Source organism: Echiichthys vipera, assembly GCF_963691815.1.
Source record: "Echiichthys vipera genome assembly, chromosome: 8".
Classification (NCBI taxonomy): domain Eukaryota; kingdom Metazoa; phylum Chordata; class Actinopteri; order Perciformes; family Trachinidae; genus Echiichthys; species Echiichthys vipera.
This window is the reverse complement of record NC_139833.1, coordinates 14,833,230-14,852,205: the sequence shown is the minus strand read 5'-3', so window position 1 is coordinate 14,852,205 and position 18,976 is coordinate 14,833,230.

Below are 18,976 nucleotides of genomic sequence, written 5' to 3'. Positions count from 1 at the left end.
GAAGTAGTTCTGGCCCAACCTGCATCACCAGGTTACCTGTGTCGAATATGAAACCACCAGCTGGCGTGTGTGTGTGTGTGTGTGTGTGTGTGTGTGTGTGTGTGTGTGTGTGTGTGTGTGTGTGTGTGTGTGTGTGTGTGTGTGTGTGTGTGTGTGTGTGTGTGTGTGTGTGTGTGTGTGTGTGTGTGTGTGTGTGTGTGCGTGTGTGTGTGTGAGTGAGTGTGTGTGAGAGAGAGAGAGCTTGCACCTTGTGTTAAACGTAGCATTCAGATCCTGTTCATTAATTCATTCTGTTGCTATGGCTCTGCTTTCCCACAGGCTTCCAGTGTTCGTGGTAAACTCAGGCACAACTGCCACATCACTCTCCCTGTCGTCCTTGTCCTATGCACACGCACACACACACACACTGAGATACACTCACAAACTCTGCGGCCCAATTCATGGTGGCACAACACGGCAGTGAGCCAGAATAATTCAACGTAACAATTAAATATGAAGGAGCCGTGGCGTAGCTGTCCCTCTGTTCAGGAGTCACAGAGGCCCAGGCTGCCCGTGGAGCACTCCGCACTGCTGCAACCTGTAGTTCCAAACTCCTCCTGACACCGTCTAAACAAGTCAGCTCAGTGTTTCATCAAAGGGTAGAAATGAGGTGAGATTTCTTTGTTTCCTTATCGCTGGGACCAGAGTCTTCAGCCTTTGTGTTTTCGGACAGACAGACACATCAATAATGCTCTAAAATGTTTTTCAATTTTGATTTTTCACTTTGCTGTTTCTCCAGTTGGCTTGTGCGTGTTGGAATGTTATGTGGAAATGTTTTTGTTGCTTTATATTTAATTCACCCGTCCTAGTTAGTATAAATATTAGTGAGGTGACTGTAGGATTTTATCCTAAAGAAGGTGGTTTGCCAAAACATTGATTTTTAGAAGTCAATATCAATCTTTAAGTCACAGTAAGCATGCAACTCTCAGGTATGTGACTCACTACAATAGGTGTGTTTTTCTTTAAAGGTCCCATATTGTAAAAAGTTTTAATGCCTTTGTTATATATATATATATATATATATATATATATATATATATAGCATTACCACAAGACAATATTATGTGTGTTTTGAACATTAAACATTGAACATGTTCAAGTGAAAACCCAAAATACAAGTATGAACCTGAAAATGAGAATACTATGGGAACTTTCATTCTTTAGCAATCACTCAATAAACATTATTCAGCAAGAGATTTATTTAACGTGAATGTTAAGTTACCAGACAAGTGAAGCCTTTATTGTCTGTTCTACATATATCATCCTTAACATCCACATGTGAGGTGACATTTGTCTCGTGGAAAGAAAGAGAGGAGTGAGAGATGGGAAGAAGAGAGAGAAGAGAGAGCAAGAAAAGAAGCTTTCTTCAATGCACTTCCTCTGTGTCTTTTTCACCAGAAACTAACCCATATCCTGTGAAGAAACCACACAGTACAAGGGATGGTCCCTTACATAGAGGTGAGCACGCACACACGCACACACGCACACACGCACACATGCACACACGCACACACAGACCTGTAAATAGGTCACATGTATTTTCAGTTCTACATATAAAGAACATGCTGCTGTGGTTAAGCATTGAGGAAGTCTCTCTCTCTCTCTCTCTCTCTCTCTCTCTCTCTCTCTCTCTCTCTCTCTCTCTCTCTCTCTTAAAAATATAATCAGTATATTTTGTGATTTCTTAAAAAAATTATTAGGCCTATATATATAGATAGATAGGTAGATAGAGAGATAGATAGATATAGATATAATGATAACAAGATAGAAATACAAGTGTGTGGACACGCGGTTTAAAAAAAAAAGTACAAATAAGTGAGAACTGTGTAAACACTGGTGTGTCTCTTTCTTTCTCGCTCTATGACTATGTCTCTCATTCGACCATCATACACTTGTTTATGCCCGGAGATGTTCCACCCCGCAGGTGAACGCAGCTATCAGGATATCAGGTTCAGCAGGGGGCTTATGATTTGAAACTCTTCTTTCTTTTCAAAGTCTGCGCAGAATATTCCTTCTTTAGATGAGTGTCCAGTCAAGCACACACGTATGTCAGGTATGTGTGTGTATTTTTGAACAGATCACATGGTTGGTAAAGCGTGGAATGAATCGGCAGACGGATGGAATCGATCCACACTCAATGACCAAGTGAATCCTGAGGGATGTCCCAAAAACTGAGGGCTGGTATATGGGATGCAAGGACACCTGGGGACAGGATCTACACTGAGAAATTGTTTAGAAATGGTGCTGTACACAGGCCCCTCAGCTTGATCTATTTACAATATATGTTGTAGTGTAAAGTATTGGCAGCGTTGGAAAAAGTATAAGTAAAAGTCCCATTAGAACATAAAAAAATAATGACCATAAGTAATGGTCATTATTCTAGGGATTGGTCTTTTTCATGTGCAAAAACGGATCATTTTTATATGCTTATCGGTCCACAGTGGAATACATCATATTTGTATCAGCTTATTATATGTTTTGGTTGGACAATTGTTAAGTGCAAGAGCAAAGTGACCCCAGCTGTCAGAAAAATGTAGTTGAGTGAAATAAAAAGTGCTCAATGATTACTTTTACTGTGCTTTTACTTGTGTGAAGTGTAAAAGGCATAAAACAGTTGTACGTTTTTCAACAACTAATAGTTTTCTTCCTTTTAGTGCAAAATGGCTGGTTACATTGTGCATTTTCTGTATTTATGTAACATTTATTATTGATTTTATTGGGAATTTAATTTTTTGTATCCTTTTTTATAAATAAGCGTGCGTTATTAATATATTTATAATAGTAACTCAAAAAGCTACCAAAGTAGAGTAAATAAATACATTTACTTAGGCCCGGTCGCCGTTATAATAAGACCAGAAGTGATTAGTCAGTAGAACAGCAGTCAATCGGTTCAGCACTCTGTGGCAAACGATCATTAGCAGCAGGTCTGCTGAGAGGTGAGAGCTTGTTCACTGTAAAATAATCTCACACCAGGTTCTGCACCCAGACCACATGGTCACTGTCATATGAACTGTATGTGGGTCAGGTGGGTCAGAGGGAGCTGGGCCACAGAGAGAGAATTTGTGGGTGAGTGTGTGGGTGCCAGCTGGAGGCTTCCTGATATTTCTGGATTCTCCTTCAGTGAGAAATTAGAGTCAGTGTCGGAGCCAAAGCTGAGTCTGCATCTATCACTACCTCATCTCTCACTCTCTTATCCTCTCTATGTGACACACACTCACTCCGTGCTTTATACATGAAAGACCATTCACCCTGCAAAATGGTGGAACTATTAGAGGAAATAGAAGTCCTAATAAATGCTTATATTTCTATTAAATTCTGTTGCATCTGTCCATGTTGCATTCCAGTAGAGTTGTAATTGTTGGTTGAGGTGACAGAGACAGAACTATTTGTGTCTTTGGTAATATTATCCAAAGGTACTGTGGAGAACATTTTACATGGATAAATTGTTTTTTAGGCAACAGGCAAACATGGTGTTGCGCAGCTTAAAAATTAAGATCTTCACCAACACCGAGTGTCCTGGCAACAAGATGCTGACTGCAGTTCACTAACGGCCACCGGTGTCGCTTATAACAAGGGTTTTATGAACGTTACACAGAGAGTCTTTAAACCATCTTTGTAGTTTGTTTTATCTACAGTACTTTAGCACAGTTTGCTCCATTAATGGATATATGGCTCATCAGTGTCAAAGATCAAGTTCTCAGATCTCAGATCAAGTATTTAGAGGTGGTATGTTCCTTTCCCAACCAAACACACAGCAGCAGGGGTTGCTGCACAGAGATTTTTCACCTGAAATCAACTTGTTTGATTCACTTGTTTTCAGCAGCAGGTGGCAGAGCTGTTTTCAAGAAAAAGCTCTCAAAACCCCACTGTACACTACCTGCTCAGCACCAAACAGCAGACAGGCAGTTAGTGGCGAGCTATCTCCACAGCACTGTCAGTGCAGGAGTATAGTCTGGCAACATCAGTTTATCATTCAGAGATACGCTCTGGCTTTTTTTTTTATTTCTTTAAAACAAAATCCCAATCATCTTGGACAACGATCCAGGTGTCAGGCTTTGTCCCAGCACTATACATTCAGTGAGCGAGACGAGCTGGGAAATAGTTTGCACAGTGCTTGCTACTCTCAGTCTTTCAATTAGAGTCGATAAAACAGACAACAATTCTTTAAAAAGGACATTTCGATGAGTTGATGATCTTTTGGTTTGTCGTTATGCTAATATTAAAATAAAATAAAATAAAATAAACATGGTAATATTAAAGGCACGGTGATGTGGTGGTTAGCACTGTCACCTCACAGCAAGAGGGATGTGAGTTCGAATCCAGGCTGGGGCCCTTCTGTGTGGAGTTTGTTCTCCCTGTGTGGGCTTCCTCCCATAGTCCGAAAACGTGCAGGTGTTAGGTTAATTGATGACTCTAAATTGCCCGTAGGTGTGAATGTGAGTGTGACTGGTTGTCTGTCTTTGTTTGTCTCTATGTGCGTCCTGTCCAGGGTGTACCCCGCCTCACGCCCAATGTCAGCTGGGATCGGCTCCAGTCCCCTGCGACCCAGATAGGGACAAGCGGTTGAAGATCGATGGATGGATGGTAATATTAAAAGCCTTATTTGGAAGTCCACATTTAATTGTTGTTTTTTTTGTATACAAATCAATTTAAACATGTCAAGCAATGAATACAAATGTTAAATATTTCTCAGCAAATGCATGAGATATGGTGTACTATGTTCAAATAAGACACATGAGAAGAGAGCACTAAATACATGAAGAGTGAAAAGAGAAATAAAGAAATGCATCAACAAAGAACTGACAAATGAGACGAAAAGCTGTTTAAAAATAGTCAATAGACAACTTAAATAGAAATGGAAATTAAGATCTTGAAGAAGGATATGGCTCCAAAGGTTGAGGTTGAAAGCACAAAGGAAAGAAAACAAATATACAGAGAGTTGACAGAAATAGAGGTTGAGCACAAGCAAGAGGAAAAACAAAGAGAAGAAGAGGCACTGGTGAGAGAGATGAATAAGTACAGGAAGATGGAAACAAGTGGAGACAGTTGATGGAGGAAGACAACCAAAAGACATTTAACAGATATATGGTGATGCAAAGAAATAAAAAGAATGGAATAATGTGGGGGCTCAACTTAAGACAAAAATGAGAACTAGAAAGAAAAAGGCCAGAGACAGGAAACCAAACACTCTTTTTTGATGAGAAGACAGCAAATGTGTGTGTGTGTGTGTGTTTCAGAGAGAGTGAATACAGATATATTCAGACCATATGAGAAAAATATAAAAATAATACGTCATTAAAGCATGTAAACATGCTCTATTAGAAACCCAAAACACAAGTATAGACCTGAAAATGAGCATGATATGGGCCCTTTAATATAAAAACAAAATACATCAAGTTGCTTAAAAGGCAGAATACACTGTAAACATAAAACCTGAGTGAGTTTGTGTACACTTATGTGCCACATGTGTATGTTTGTGTGTTATGATAAGGAGGAATCCCACGATGGAGGCCACGTTGTGACCTTTTAGCACACATCAGCAGCGTGGCCACGTCAGGCCTGGTGATGCCCCGTGTGACTGCCCCAGGCATCTGGGCTGTGATGTCATGAGCATGTATCCCCCAGCACCCCCCGTTACTAACTGCCAGCCTGCAGCAGAGCGGATCAGACTGGACTCTGAGGGACACACTGGCCACGGCTGGACTAATTTAAGGAGGGAGGGAGGGGGTGACACCGATGAGCTGAGTGTCTCAGGTGTCAGCCTTGTGCTTTATAATATTAAAGACACTTGGCGTGCGTGTGAGAGTGTGTGTGTGTACCCATGTGTTTGTAAGTGTGTTGTTTATGTGCAGTGTATTTTTAGGTGACTGTATTTTCCACTCCTTGTGCAGCGCTCCACAGCAGTGACAGAGAGGGGGTGGGGATTGTACTCTGAATCTGGGGATCACCTGGATCTTGTATAATAATGTTCCTCATTAAAATATATTGATGTAGTCTGAAAGATATTCTGAACATGCTTTCAGTTTATTTCCACACATAATTCTGTGTAAATAGTTGCAATATGTGTTACATTCCTTTTGTATTACAGCCTAAAACAATGCTGGGGTTACTTGCTTTCATTGAGTCAAACATTATAAACCCACATTATTAACAGAAATAGTCCAGATAATGACGTACACAGTCTTTCTTCTTAGGTTTTTCTTAAAGATAGAGCCAAGAGCATTTATCTCTGAGTCATATTTATCATTTTCTCGGCTCCCTCATCTGTGCTGCGCTCCTAAAGCGAATACCTCCTACATTACATGAAAATAAAATAATATTCTGCGATTAGTATTCTGAATGTGAAAGATCCAAATGAGGTGTAATTCTTGGTGTAGACAAACTGCCAAATGAGATGATATAACATTTGTTTTTGTCTCCAAGAAAATTGTTATTGATTTATGAGAAAAAATGACATGTGTGACTAGCATAGAAATAACAATAATAATAATTATATGGTGTACATACAACAGATGCATGGGTTGGGAGTGGTAGGTGGTCATATTTTTTAAGGGAGCATTTTCTCTATTGTTAATTACGAGATGTTATGTCTTTAATGAATGTCAAGATTTTGGTTATCTCCGGCTCTCCCTCTAGGCACCACGCCATCCACCTTGTACAATACAGGTGTGTCGGTTTTGTGGTTTATGATTTCATAAGCTTTCCAGTGTAGCAGAGTAGCAGAGTTGCAGCGCTGATGAATGAAGTAAGCCGTCACATACAATGAGAGCAGCCTTCAGTCACATGTCTGCTGGACAGACATAGAACATGATGCTATTCATAATAACTAGTAAATAACGTCACTCACTGAATAAAGTTATGAATGATTTAACATCGTCTTCCTCTGCTGCTGTGCTTCCCATTCAGCTAAATGCTTTCCTAAAAGCTTTAAACACCAACAGTAACTGATGTGTTGGCCACTTGGGGACGGCGGAAACGATCTGTAAACAAGACAGACAACACAGAGCAACATTAGCATTAATTTGGAGTCTGTTTGTGTCCGATTAATAAATGTTAGAGCAGCATTCACTCTCCTCCTAACTCTGTTTTTGGTCTACAGCAATTCCTGAAGTGAAATATCTGGCTTTTGAGCAATTAAATGCTCCACTGTTTTTAACACCTATTTAGCTAGTCACTAACGTTGTCAATTGGTGCTGGGTAGGTAGCTTAGAGTGAGTTTATCAGAGCTTTTTTATGCTGAAAACAGCTGCCTGAACTGACATTGATGAGAACAGTGACAATAAACCAAAACAGAAAATTATCCCAAAATCAAAAAGACTCTATGATTCTATGTGGGCTCGTCAGCATGAGTGGCCCCTTTCATATTATACAAATTGTTTTGACACATGTACAACATAGTGAGTGGAACATGAGTTTTGTTTGTGCATCAAAAATTTGCACTACCACCGCAACAACTTTGCAACTCACAATTGTAACCATAAATAATCATCAACGTTTTAAGTTTTTTATCACCACATTTGAGTTGGATCTGGTCAAGCTGCAAGGAGAAGGAGATCGCATTATACATTTGGTTCTGGGAAGATTGGATGATGGACAGTCGTGTTACAAACAACTTCCTGTTTTATGGCAAAATACACAAATTCGCCACCATACCACGGCCATGCCATTTGACTCAAAAGCTTTGAAATTAGGCTTTGTCCAGTTCTTTAGATTGTACTGACCCCGTTTCAAGTTGATCGGGTTAAATCTCTAGGAGTATGTTAATGTACACCCCCTTAAAAAGGAAAAAAACCTGAATGCCAAAATGGACGACTTCCTGTCGGATTTAGTTTATGGCTCCAAGAGGCTTATTCGTTCATCTTCACATCACACATCACATACCAATTTCCATGCATCTACATGAAAAATAGTGTTGCTGTTTCTATTGAGCCGATTTGGCCCACTAAAGCCTGAGGTCCATGTTTCCTCAAAAACGTGAGTGATTTGGAGGAATAATAACAATCCTCTGAATTTTTATAGGACCAAACCAGGTAATGATCGCTCAACAATAAATATCCTCATTGTGTCTATGAAACTCACATCTCCCCTCACACACACATTTCATCATGCAATTCTTTGATATTTGAACTCTGTGATCATGTGCCAAACTTTTTAAAGCATGTTGTAAAACCACCTTATCACAACATCTTCTCCAGGCTGCTTGATTTGCATACAGCAAGTGTTCGTGCTGATATAAGGCATGCTCATTCCATCTTAACAGGTCTGTCAGGGCAAGTTATTGCATGTGCGTGTTTACGGCAGGTGAGGGTGCATTACACAGTGTTCCGGGAGTGGAAGCGCTTAAGGAGTGGAGGCATAATTAGGTGGCAGTAGTCCTCTCAGTGGCTCAGTCCTCTGTGACTTGTTGGCTTATTAAGTAGAGGGTCGCTGGGTCAAGTCTCAAGAACTGAGGGTCAAGGTAGCAGGTGCCAGTTTGCCTCCTGGGCACTGCTAACGTTCAAGGCACTGAACCCTCAACTACTCCATGGGCGCCTAACCATGTTGACCCTACGTTAACCCCTGAATTGTATGTGTGCATAACAAGGAGATTTGTGAAAGGATACATTTCAATTGCCAATGGATTGACAAATAATAAAAGGGTAATAGGTAATAATGTGAATTGGTTTCTAACACAGTGAAAATCCCCAGCTTCGAATCCAAAACCCAGCCAACACAACTCTGTTTGTGGACAAAAATCAGAGCTGTGCTTGTATCATTTTACATATGATAGAGTTTTTCTTGCACTTTACTGTGGACCTGAAGTCAGATGAAAACCCGTGGATGCAAAGAATATTGTGCAACCTCATTTCAAACTATACTTTCATTCATAATTATCCTGCAGCCGGCGCTCTGACCCAGTGTCTTCCTGTGACCCACCAGACAGCGGCCACAGTCTTGACACAGGACCCTCACATACACATCCTTCACAATAGTTACGTAAGCCTTTCTCTCTGCTTAAGAGATGAAAGAATTTGCATATTGGTCAAGTTTGCTTTTGTGCTAACGGAGCACATACCATACTATACTCCTAGGTTGAATGCTGATCTCTCCCGCTCTCTCTCTCCTTCTTTTACTCGCTTGCCTACCAGCTGCAGGTCTGAGCAGGGAATTCCCTCATAATGTTCAAGTGTAAATCAGAAGTGTTAAGGGGGCTTCTGTGCGTTTGTTCATGAGTATGGATGTGTGTGTGTGTGTGTGTGTGTGTGTGTGTGTGTGTGTGTTAGTGTGTGTGTGTGTGTGTGTGACACATGTCAAAGCCCCAAGTAATAGAGAGGATAACAACATAATGACAGGCTAGTCCTCCAGTCATAATTGTTTCATAGCCTCGGGCTGAGGTGTGGGTTTGTGAGAGGGTGATGGGGTGGGGGTGAGCTTATTCTGTCTGCTACCTGCTCTCTCTAACACTTTCCCTTCTTTGCTTTATCTACTACTCTTCCTGCCTCCCTTTCTTACAGTAGTGGAAGAAGTATTCAGATCTGTAAAATACTATTATACTATTACTATTAATAGGAATTACCATTATAGGAATAAACTGTTTGAGGTGGAGCTAGTTTTGATTACGTTATATACAGTTTGTTACAGTGGTTGTATCCAACGTTTCCAACCTAGGGGTCATGGCCCCTCCAAAAAGAGGGTCAAAAGCTACAGTACATGTAAGGGGTCATGAGATAAAGAAAAAAAACCTCTGGTGAAAAGGGGTGAAAAGGGGTGATTAACAAGAAGACAGCAGCGAAAATGTCTAACTGGAGAGGAAACAAGATTCAGGAAAATTCTGTTGTGTGCTGCACGTTTCAAAGAGAAGCTAAATATCTAAACCTATGAACATCTTTGTAAGTTGCCAAACACCAAAATGGCTGGAAACACCGGTCTAATGATCTCAGAATGCAAAAAACAGATATCTGCAAATAAATGCAGATAAATTAAATTTAAAAAAAAAGGTCTAAAAAAAAAATGCTAAATTGACATCGTCAGATAGCCGATGGGTTCCAAGATTGCATTTCAGTCAATGCATTACCCCTCTATTCCTCTCTACTCAGACCGTTTGCCTGCATGCAACCATTGACCCACTCAAACATTAACTACTAATACTGCTGAACCAGAACACTTCTCATACAAAAATCTTGTCCTGTGGCCTACAGATTCTGCATTTGCATGTTAATATTTGTAAACAGCGATGACTGGATTAATAAAACTTTGTATTTCATAAGTTTATCATACGGTATATAACTACACCTGTCATGAATATAAAGTTGGTTAAAAGGAATATTTCCCTCTTAAAAATAAACATAAACATAAACATAACACGAGGCATTAAACTAAAAATACTCCTGTATAATACCGGAATAAGTATATGTACTTTGTTACTCTCCATCACTGTTTTCTTCCTCCTCATCTTTTCACCTCAGTCTCTCTGGGCTACTGCTTCTGCCTGATGTTCACTAGTTGTTCAAATGAATAAATTGATGAGAAGAAGAACAAGTAAAACAAATCCAAAGATACAATCTGCTGGGGGTGAAAAACGCAGACTTGCAGATTTTTCTCAGAGATTTGCAAGGTGAATGACTGATGAGTGGGGACAGCAAGTAAACATGACAGCGTGTGTGTGTGTGTGTGTGTGTGTGTGTGTGTGTGTGTGTGTGTGTGTGTGTGTGTGTGTGTGTGTGTGTGTGTGTGTGTGTGTGTGTGTGTGTGTGTGTGTGTGTGTGTGTGTGTGTGTGTGTGTGTGTGTGTGTGTGTGTGTGTGTGTGTGTGTGTGTGCGCATGTGTAAGCTCTGAGCACTGGACTTTAGCTGTATTTCCATGTATTATTAAGAAGCTGAAGACTACAAGGAAATACAAGCTTGTTTAGCAGGCAGCTTGTTTTTTCTTTTATGAGAGTTTCATATTGATGACTCTTTTGTGAGTCAGTGATTTGTAGCCAAACAAAAATAACTTTGATTCAAAGTCATGCGTTGGGAAATCAACAATGACCTTTTGGATACTTTGATTTAAAATGTTTTCACAGTTAGACAGATTTGAGCGGATTAGTCACAGATTTACAAGTTTACACACAAAGGTGCCTGCCTGTGCACGGCTCTAAGGAGTGGTGGATCCAGGTCGTCATTGGATGTCACGTCTCATATCGTCACGTGGCCACAGGAGCTCAATTATTCATGAGATCAATGTTGAGATTCAACCAGGCCTGGTACACCCCCCCCCCCCCCCCCGAGGCTCTTCTCCGCCTCCATCCTTCCTTCTCAATATTTCTCAGAAGATTATTTTGCCTTCACAGTACTCTTTTCTGCTGAGATGAGTTGTGAGAGCTGTGAACACGAAAACTGAGAGTGTTCACCTCAGGGGGATGACAGCCAGTGAGAGGCAGTGAGGCGGACACCGGTGTCAGATACCCAACAATGACCAGGGAAGTGTAAACTTGTGTCCCACAATTCCAAAGCTACATCTCTTGGGTCATTCGTTCACTATCCCTACACACAAAACACTCACTAGCCGACTCGATAGTAAGAAGTAAATCAAGATTACGGACACTTATGAATCACCATCGTTGCATCACTGACAGGCGTGGTGCAGTGTTGCATTACTGCAAACGGATGCTTTGTAGGATTTTGTGGTATGAAGTAACCTGCAGGAACACCACATCTTTAATTTCAATGTGAGTTTAGTTTTTGTCAGAATCAAATAACCCTTTATAAGTAACCTAATGTAAATAATCATTTCAACCAATTCCAAGGCAATTCAACTTGAAGTTTCTAGTCTTAAGCTGTTTTACAGCCTAAAAAGTAAGAAAAAAAAGTCACACAAATAAATGATAGAAGAAAGAACAATGCTACCTACTACATTCAACCCTTTCCACAGTTCCTTCAACACTCAACATGCAACAATTTCACCCACACAAACATGCATATTTGTATTCTTTCATGTGGAAAACATGACTGGTTTTCCAGGAGACAGAGCAACACGGAAGGACGGACTATCCATGCATGCTGCCTGATGCCTCTGAGGTCCATCAAATATGCATCATGGCCAAAATCCCTATACATAAAGGACCAAACACGTATGCTCAAATCATCAAGACTCACCTGCTTGCCATAACTGATCACATATACAAATGTAATGAGTATCCACACTATGTGCCACTTTTTACACACACCAGATATTTTGATGTATTACAGTAGGAAAAGCCCAGGTGTTAGCCAGAATCAACAATACCAGGTCCCTGAAACGGAAGCAGCTAAATGGAAGTGAGCTTCTAAAGTGCCCATAATATGCTCATTTTCAGGTTCATAATTTTGTTTTGTGTTTCTACTAGAACATGTTTGCATGCTTAAATGTTCAAACACATTATTGTTTCTCATACTGTCTGAAATGCTCTATTTTAGCGCCTGTCTCTTTAAGTCCCCCTTTCAAAATATCCCAATCTGCATTTATGGCTCTTCCACATCTGCTCTCTGGGTTCTTCTGCACCATTATTGCAGTCGGGGAATGACTGTAACAACACTGTGGCAGCACCTTCAACTTATAGCCCTTTTATTCCTGAGATGGAAAACATTCTGCGTTATAAAAACTTTGCCTAAATAAAATAAATTCGAAATAAGCTAAGCTTTATGATTTTCTAGAATTAAAAAAAAGTTAATCTGGTTAAAATATCCAGCCCCATTCATGCAACATCTCAACGTCTCATCTCATGTGCTTTTAGAACTGTAAATTAAAATGTGCTACCAATGATATCAGCAGATACATTCAAGCAGATATTATGTACAGACCTCATCACTTCAGTATAAATACGCCTTTAATAACCACCCCCCAACATATCAGTGTTTCATAGCAACGCATAAATATTTCCAGGACAAGTACCCATAATGCCCATAGCGCCTGAGAACTACAACTAAAAGGCCCTGGGAACTACAACTTCCACAGAGAGAAGTAAGTGTGTGTGCGTGTCAGTTGTCCTAGCTGTGACGTCTCTGCAGGGTTTGTATGTGCTGGTCTGAGCTGCCTGTGCGTGGATGCCTGGGCAGTGATGTCAGGCTGTGGCTGTGGTCAGTGAAGTCGAGTTGAGGTTTGGGACCATGTTGAGCTGCAGCAGCTGGAACCAACTCCCGAGGGAGAGCTGGGAAAATGCCCCCCCAAAGGACACAGTGAGAGACAGGAGCCCTTTTCACAAAGAGAATCTGCAACAGCGCGGCAATGAAGGAACACAGCAAGGCGGCATTCTGGAAGCAAAAAAGGCGTCTGCGTCTAGTGTGTGTGTGAGCCGATCTGCACCATTAATCAACCCTCGAACCCGGCCTGACCCGTAAACTGTCAACTTTATTCATTAAGGAAGCACAACAGTCAGTAGAGAGAAGGAGAAGCACTTGTGCGTGTGTGTTTGAAAGAGGGAGAGAGATAATTGATAGAGGGAAAGAAACGGTGGACTATAATGCATCTATAAGTTATTAATAAATCACACTACTCTCAACGCTGCTTTGTCACTTTTTGACCCTCCAGTGGGTTGATTCTTGTGTCCTTACTGTGGGTTGATTCGTGTGTCCTTACTGTATGTCGTATCACCCGGCTGGCTTTCCCATTCACACAAAAGTCGACTCTGTCACTACCTCTGCTGCTAGCTCAGAGGCACAACTGATCTGTCCCCCCATTCCAGCTCTGCACCTTGCATAGACGGCGTAATAAAGGCGCAATTACCAGGCTGTGTGAAAGGGACTAGAGATAGGGGACGACCCTGACTACAGCATGTTATTAGTGGATGCATTGTGATGCTGTTCTGTCTTTGTGTGCCGTATGGTTGTGCGTAGTAACTAAAATCATCTTGTGTGTGTGTGTGTGTGTGTGTGTGTGTGTGTGTGTGTGTGTGTGTGTGTGTGTGTGTGTGTGTGTGTGTGTGTGTGTGTCTGTGAGTGTGTGTGTGTCTGTGTGTGTGAGCACAGGAAACAGTGATGTGTGATCAGTGAACTGTTTATTGTCCACACATTCAACATCGGCTGTCAGTCCTCACTGCCCTCCAACACACACGGAAAACTACCATGTACTACTCCTGTGTTTTCATTCGCTTGCCAGTGGGTATACTAACTAACACTGGCTTAATAAAGGCTGAGTCAGGACCCATTTGTCTCTGTATGTGTGTATCTGTGTGTGTTTGGGGACAGTGAAGTGATGATGGCAAAGCAAAGTGGTGTACACACACCCTCTCTTGCTTCTCTCTTGACACGTGTGAGGATAAACAACGATTTCCTTGACTGACGTTAACACCCTGTTGAGTAAACATACACCTTAACTCACACCACGGCAGCCACATACGACAGCCCCTGCACACTCAGATGCATATAGGCACCTCGGCTGCGTCTACAGTCGTCTGGTTAACGTCGACAGGCCCAACAAACAGCGCCAGTTCAGGGTTCAGAGCAGCTACAGCTACAGCTCTCCCACACGGACAGCCGCTAACACAGCACATACCTGTATTATGATTTAACAGCCGCCGATTGTCAACACGGTTCACTGTCATGCCCCATAGGGAAAGAAACAGAGACACACAGGTCACACAAAAGATCTCAATCACTCTTGTTTTTGCACTCACACTTACGGATAAGTCATGTCTCGAACGTTTAATTAAGAACAATTGAACAATTAAGAAGATGACTTTTGCCAAAGACAAGGCCCCCTGACCTTTCCTGTGCATTATACCCAGTTCTCTCCTAGTTCTTTTCATTAAGAACAGTCCATTACTTTATTATATGCTCAAAGAAATAAACAGACTCCAAAGCTGAATTAATACGACCTTGCCTAAAGTTCCCTGGGGCCATGTGACAGTCAGTTAGTTTGTTGAATTTCTCACCGCATGTTTGTAGTACCATCAACATTCTTAACTCAACAAATGATAGGTAATCCACACACATGGCAGGAATTGATGCTGCTGCTATTGATGTATGAGTTGTTGAATAAATCCTCTTTCATCTATGTGTCTGCTTTTAACTATCTGTCTGACTGACTCTATTTGTTATGTAATACAGCTTGTCATTTCATATGTCTTACAATAAAGATTTATTCTATTCTATTTGCTCAGTATAAACTAAAATATTATGTCATTTTGATTATTGTGCCTTTAAACGAGCCGTCAGGACTTCTGTACGGTTGTGATGTCACAACTTTTCTATATATATGTAGAAAATACTGTTGCAGTCAGTCTCTGGCTGCAGTGACGGTGCAGAGACATGGAAGACCTGGAAAAGCTGACCAATCAGAGCAGACTGGGCTTTTTCAGGAGGGGGGCTTAAAAAGCCAGGCGCTAAAATAAGACGTTTCAGACAGAGTGAATACAGTTATATTCAGACAGTCAGAAAGAGTAACATAATGTGTGTTTTAACTATAAAGCATGTAAACATTTTCTAGTAGAAACCCACAAACTTCATTACCTTTTTCTATTTTGTATTTATAATAAGGACGTGTGATGTGATTTCATCATGTGTCTCTGTTTCAGTGCTGTGCAACCAATTTGTGTATAAATAAAATGATTGATTACAACTAACAGGGTTTGCCCAGTTTGTCCTGTTGGTCATTCAGCCTTAGGTGGAGCTCCCAGATGTTTAGTTAAATAAACCATTACAGTGTACCAAAACCTCACACCAATTCATGTTTTTTAACTTCCATTTAAATAATAACAATGTTTGAATGTCTTTTAATGTATATTATTACTGATGCATTCATGTGTAAGGAGCGTTTCTGGTTGCAGCTATTTTACTGCTGCAGCTAATTGCACCCTGAGGTCAAACTTAACATATAGCTAAGGTTATTGAGTCTTATAGCTACAGTATCACAGTTGTAAGAACACACTTTTTCAGTTAACGCTTAACTTGAACCTTGTTACAATTCTGTCTTTACTATTTCCTCTGCATAAAGAAGAACCTTTAGGCTAAATAAATCTATTTTATTTCATCTACACAGTATATATATTTATATACACACAACACATCAGAAAACAGAACCAGTGTCTCAGTAAGGAGATACCGCAAGCAGGGAGATTACAAAACACCGAATGTGAAAATACTTACTGAGGCAACATTTTACCTTGAAGAAAAGAAAAATCATCAGTCAACAAAATGTTACAATATTTTCACATGTGATATTATTCTAGCATAAAAGATACTTAATGTAGTAGCTCCATTCATGCTGCAGGCTGAAAAAACCCACTGAACTCAGGACGTCAGAACTGTGAGTGTATGTGCCTCCAGGCACAGAGAAGTTATTGCTTTGGTTACAGGAAATGTTGGTTTCCTTTCATGGCCAAATGCGTAAGTCAGTTCTTTAACTGATTTAAGGGTTATCCACCCCAAGAACCATAATGATAAATTTAATGATAACGATGTGAACATCTACACTGATGAATGATAACACTGTGAACAGCAGCGCCAAGCACATACCACATGATCCAGCTGTCCCAGCCCGACATGCCCCCCATTTTCTGCATTATTGTGTTTCCTAAATGCCATCAAATTAGCTTTTATAAAAGAGGTAGTCAGAAACGGTGGTCAAAACATTTATAAAGCACTTGTTTTTGTCGTTTATTTGTCATAATTTTATTAACACGAATGTGAATATCAAGAAAACAGTTGAAAAGTACACTTTGTTAATAACTAGAGGGCTGTTTGTGTTTCTATTGTTCATCAAATCACTGTGAAAGTGATCCCAACGATATAATTCACCACTGTCATCGTAATGGTGTGGCCGTACACTGTTAAATTAATTAAATTAAATTAATTGGATTTAATTAAAACTAAAATATTTCTAGTTATCAATATCATTAAAATTACCATTCTTGGTGTGGGCAGCCCTTAAGTACACATGAGTGTTTGACTTGATTAGATGTGTATGAGGGTTTGTTTGTGCACAAAGGGACACAAATGGAGACACAGTGAAACAATCCTGAGGGGCAGTCGGGATATCATGAATGAATTCCTCTGCTGTACCAGAGAGTCAGCTGTTTGTGTGCAACGTCAAGCTATGACAGAAACTGGGTTATATTCTACTTCATACTTCTACTCCTCTACAGTCATCATGCCGCCAGCCCCCTCTCTTCTGCTAGCAAAAGTCGTCATTTACTGCGCACCTGCAGCGACATGCAGTCCGTCAAAAGCTTCCCTGTAATGGACCTCAGGCACATTAGCTATGTTCAAAATCCTTCCCTCATTAACTCCCTCGCTATCCCCTATATAGTGCTTATTAAATAGTGCACTATATAGGGAATGACCAAACGAGATTTCAGACACCACAGTGTTGTTTTCTATCAAATTGCTGCGTTATTAGATGCACCAGATATATGTGTACATATATTTGTATATGGAAGCGGGTACAATACAAACCTGTACTCAAGAGGATGGTAAAAGGTTGTATTGATGTTCATGTCAATTTCAATTTTAAATCCCAAATAAATTGTTGGAATTTCAATGTTGTTAAAGTGGGGTTTTGTTAACAATGGTTGTGTTTCCAGATAGCGAGCTGTAATAGCCTAATTTATTTCACGAGTGAGTAACTAGCGAGGAACTAGACAGCTCGCTAGTAACGGTTGTTGGTAACTGCAGTTAGCTCTCCGATACTTGGCTACCGTTAGCACCTATTCTGCTTATTCTTCTCCTCCAGTAAAACACGACCAGATTGCATTGTGGTACGTGTTACACTCAAATTACTTGTGCATTGTGGGTAATTTATAGTGGACTATATAGTGAATGAAATTAACTACAGAGAATTTGAACACCACTACAAAATGGCGAACACACTATGTAGTGCACTACTTCTATGATAGGGAACGATTTCGACACATTATTAAAAATTATATGTTCATTTCATGTCACTGGGACTTAGAGTTCAGGATCTGAATACTTTCTCTGCTACTATTCAGGTGTGCATGTTGCTGCATATGAACATGTGTAACTTAACTACATTCAAACTTCTCATCCTGCCTGTTTTGCCTGTCTTCTTGTCCTGTTGAATAGCTAAATCAAGCCACGACAGAAACAGGTTTAAGTGTCTCTTCTCTCCTTTCATTTTAAAACTGACAGATCTGCGAGAGACAAGGTATAGAAAAGACTGAAAGCCCACAGAGCTGTGGCATAAAGGTGCAAGTTTGAAGGGGTGGAGTGGATGGAGTGTGGGGAGGTTGGGTTTGTGCAGGGACATGCTAGAGGATAAGGCGTGTTCCCTTTGGCAGCGCAGTGTAAATCCACCGGTGCCATCTGATGCCTCGGTTTGTGACGGTGCAACAGTGTGTGGTAAAAGCTGAGAAAAGATCTGGCAGCTATAAATAGGTGGTGTGTTAAAGAGGCACGTTGTAAATATAGTGCCCTGGTGTGGTGTCACTTTACACCCCCACCTCCTCTTGGTCTCAGCCCCAGCCTCTACTGGACTCCTCTTAACAGTTTCATTATGCCAGAGTGCGTCATGAGCACTGGAAAAAAAGACTTGAAAACACTGGAGGAAAGGGAGAAAGAAAGAAATGAAACATGGGGGCTGGCAGCAGTGCAGTTATGGGACAGAGTACACCGCAAGGGGCGTGAGTGTGTGTGTGTGTGTGTGTGTGTGTGTGTGTGTGTGTGTGTGTGTGTGTGTGTGTGTGTGTGTGTGTGTGTGTGTGTGTGTGTGTGTGTGTGTGTGTGTGTTGTGTGTGTGTGTGTGGGGGGTGTGTAGGTGTAGATGTGTGATAATATATATATTTATCAAATCAAGTTTTTAGGCTTGTCTATCCCTTCCTCTCCTTATCCTTTCTATTCCCACTTCTCCTCTTTTCTCGTTACTTCTTTCATGTCTTCTCCTCTCCTTGGCCTCCTGTCCTCAGTCCTCCTCTTGTTTCCTCCCCTCTTGTATCCTCGCCTCCTTTCCTTTCTTTTTCTCTCTCCTCTACTCCATCTTTCAC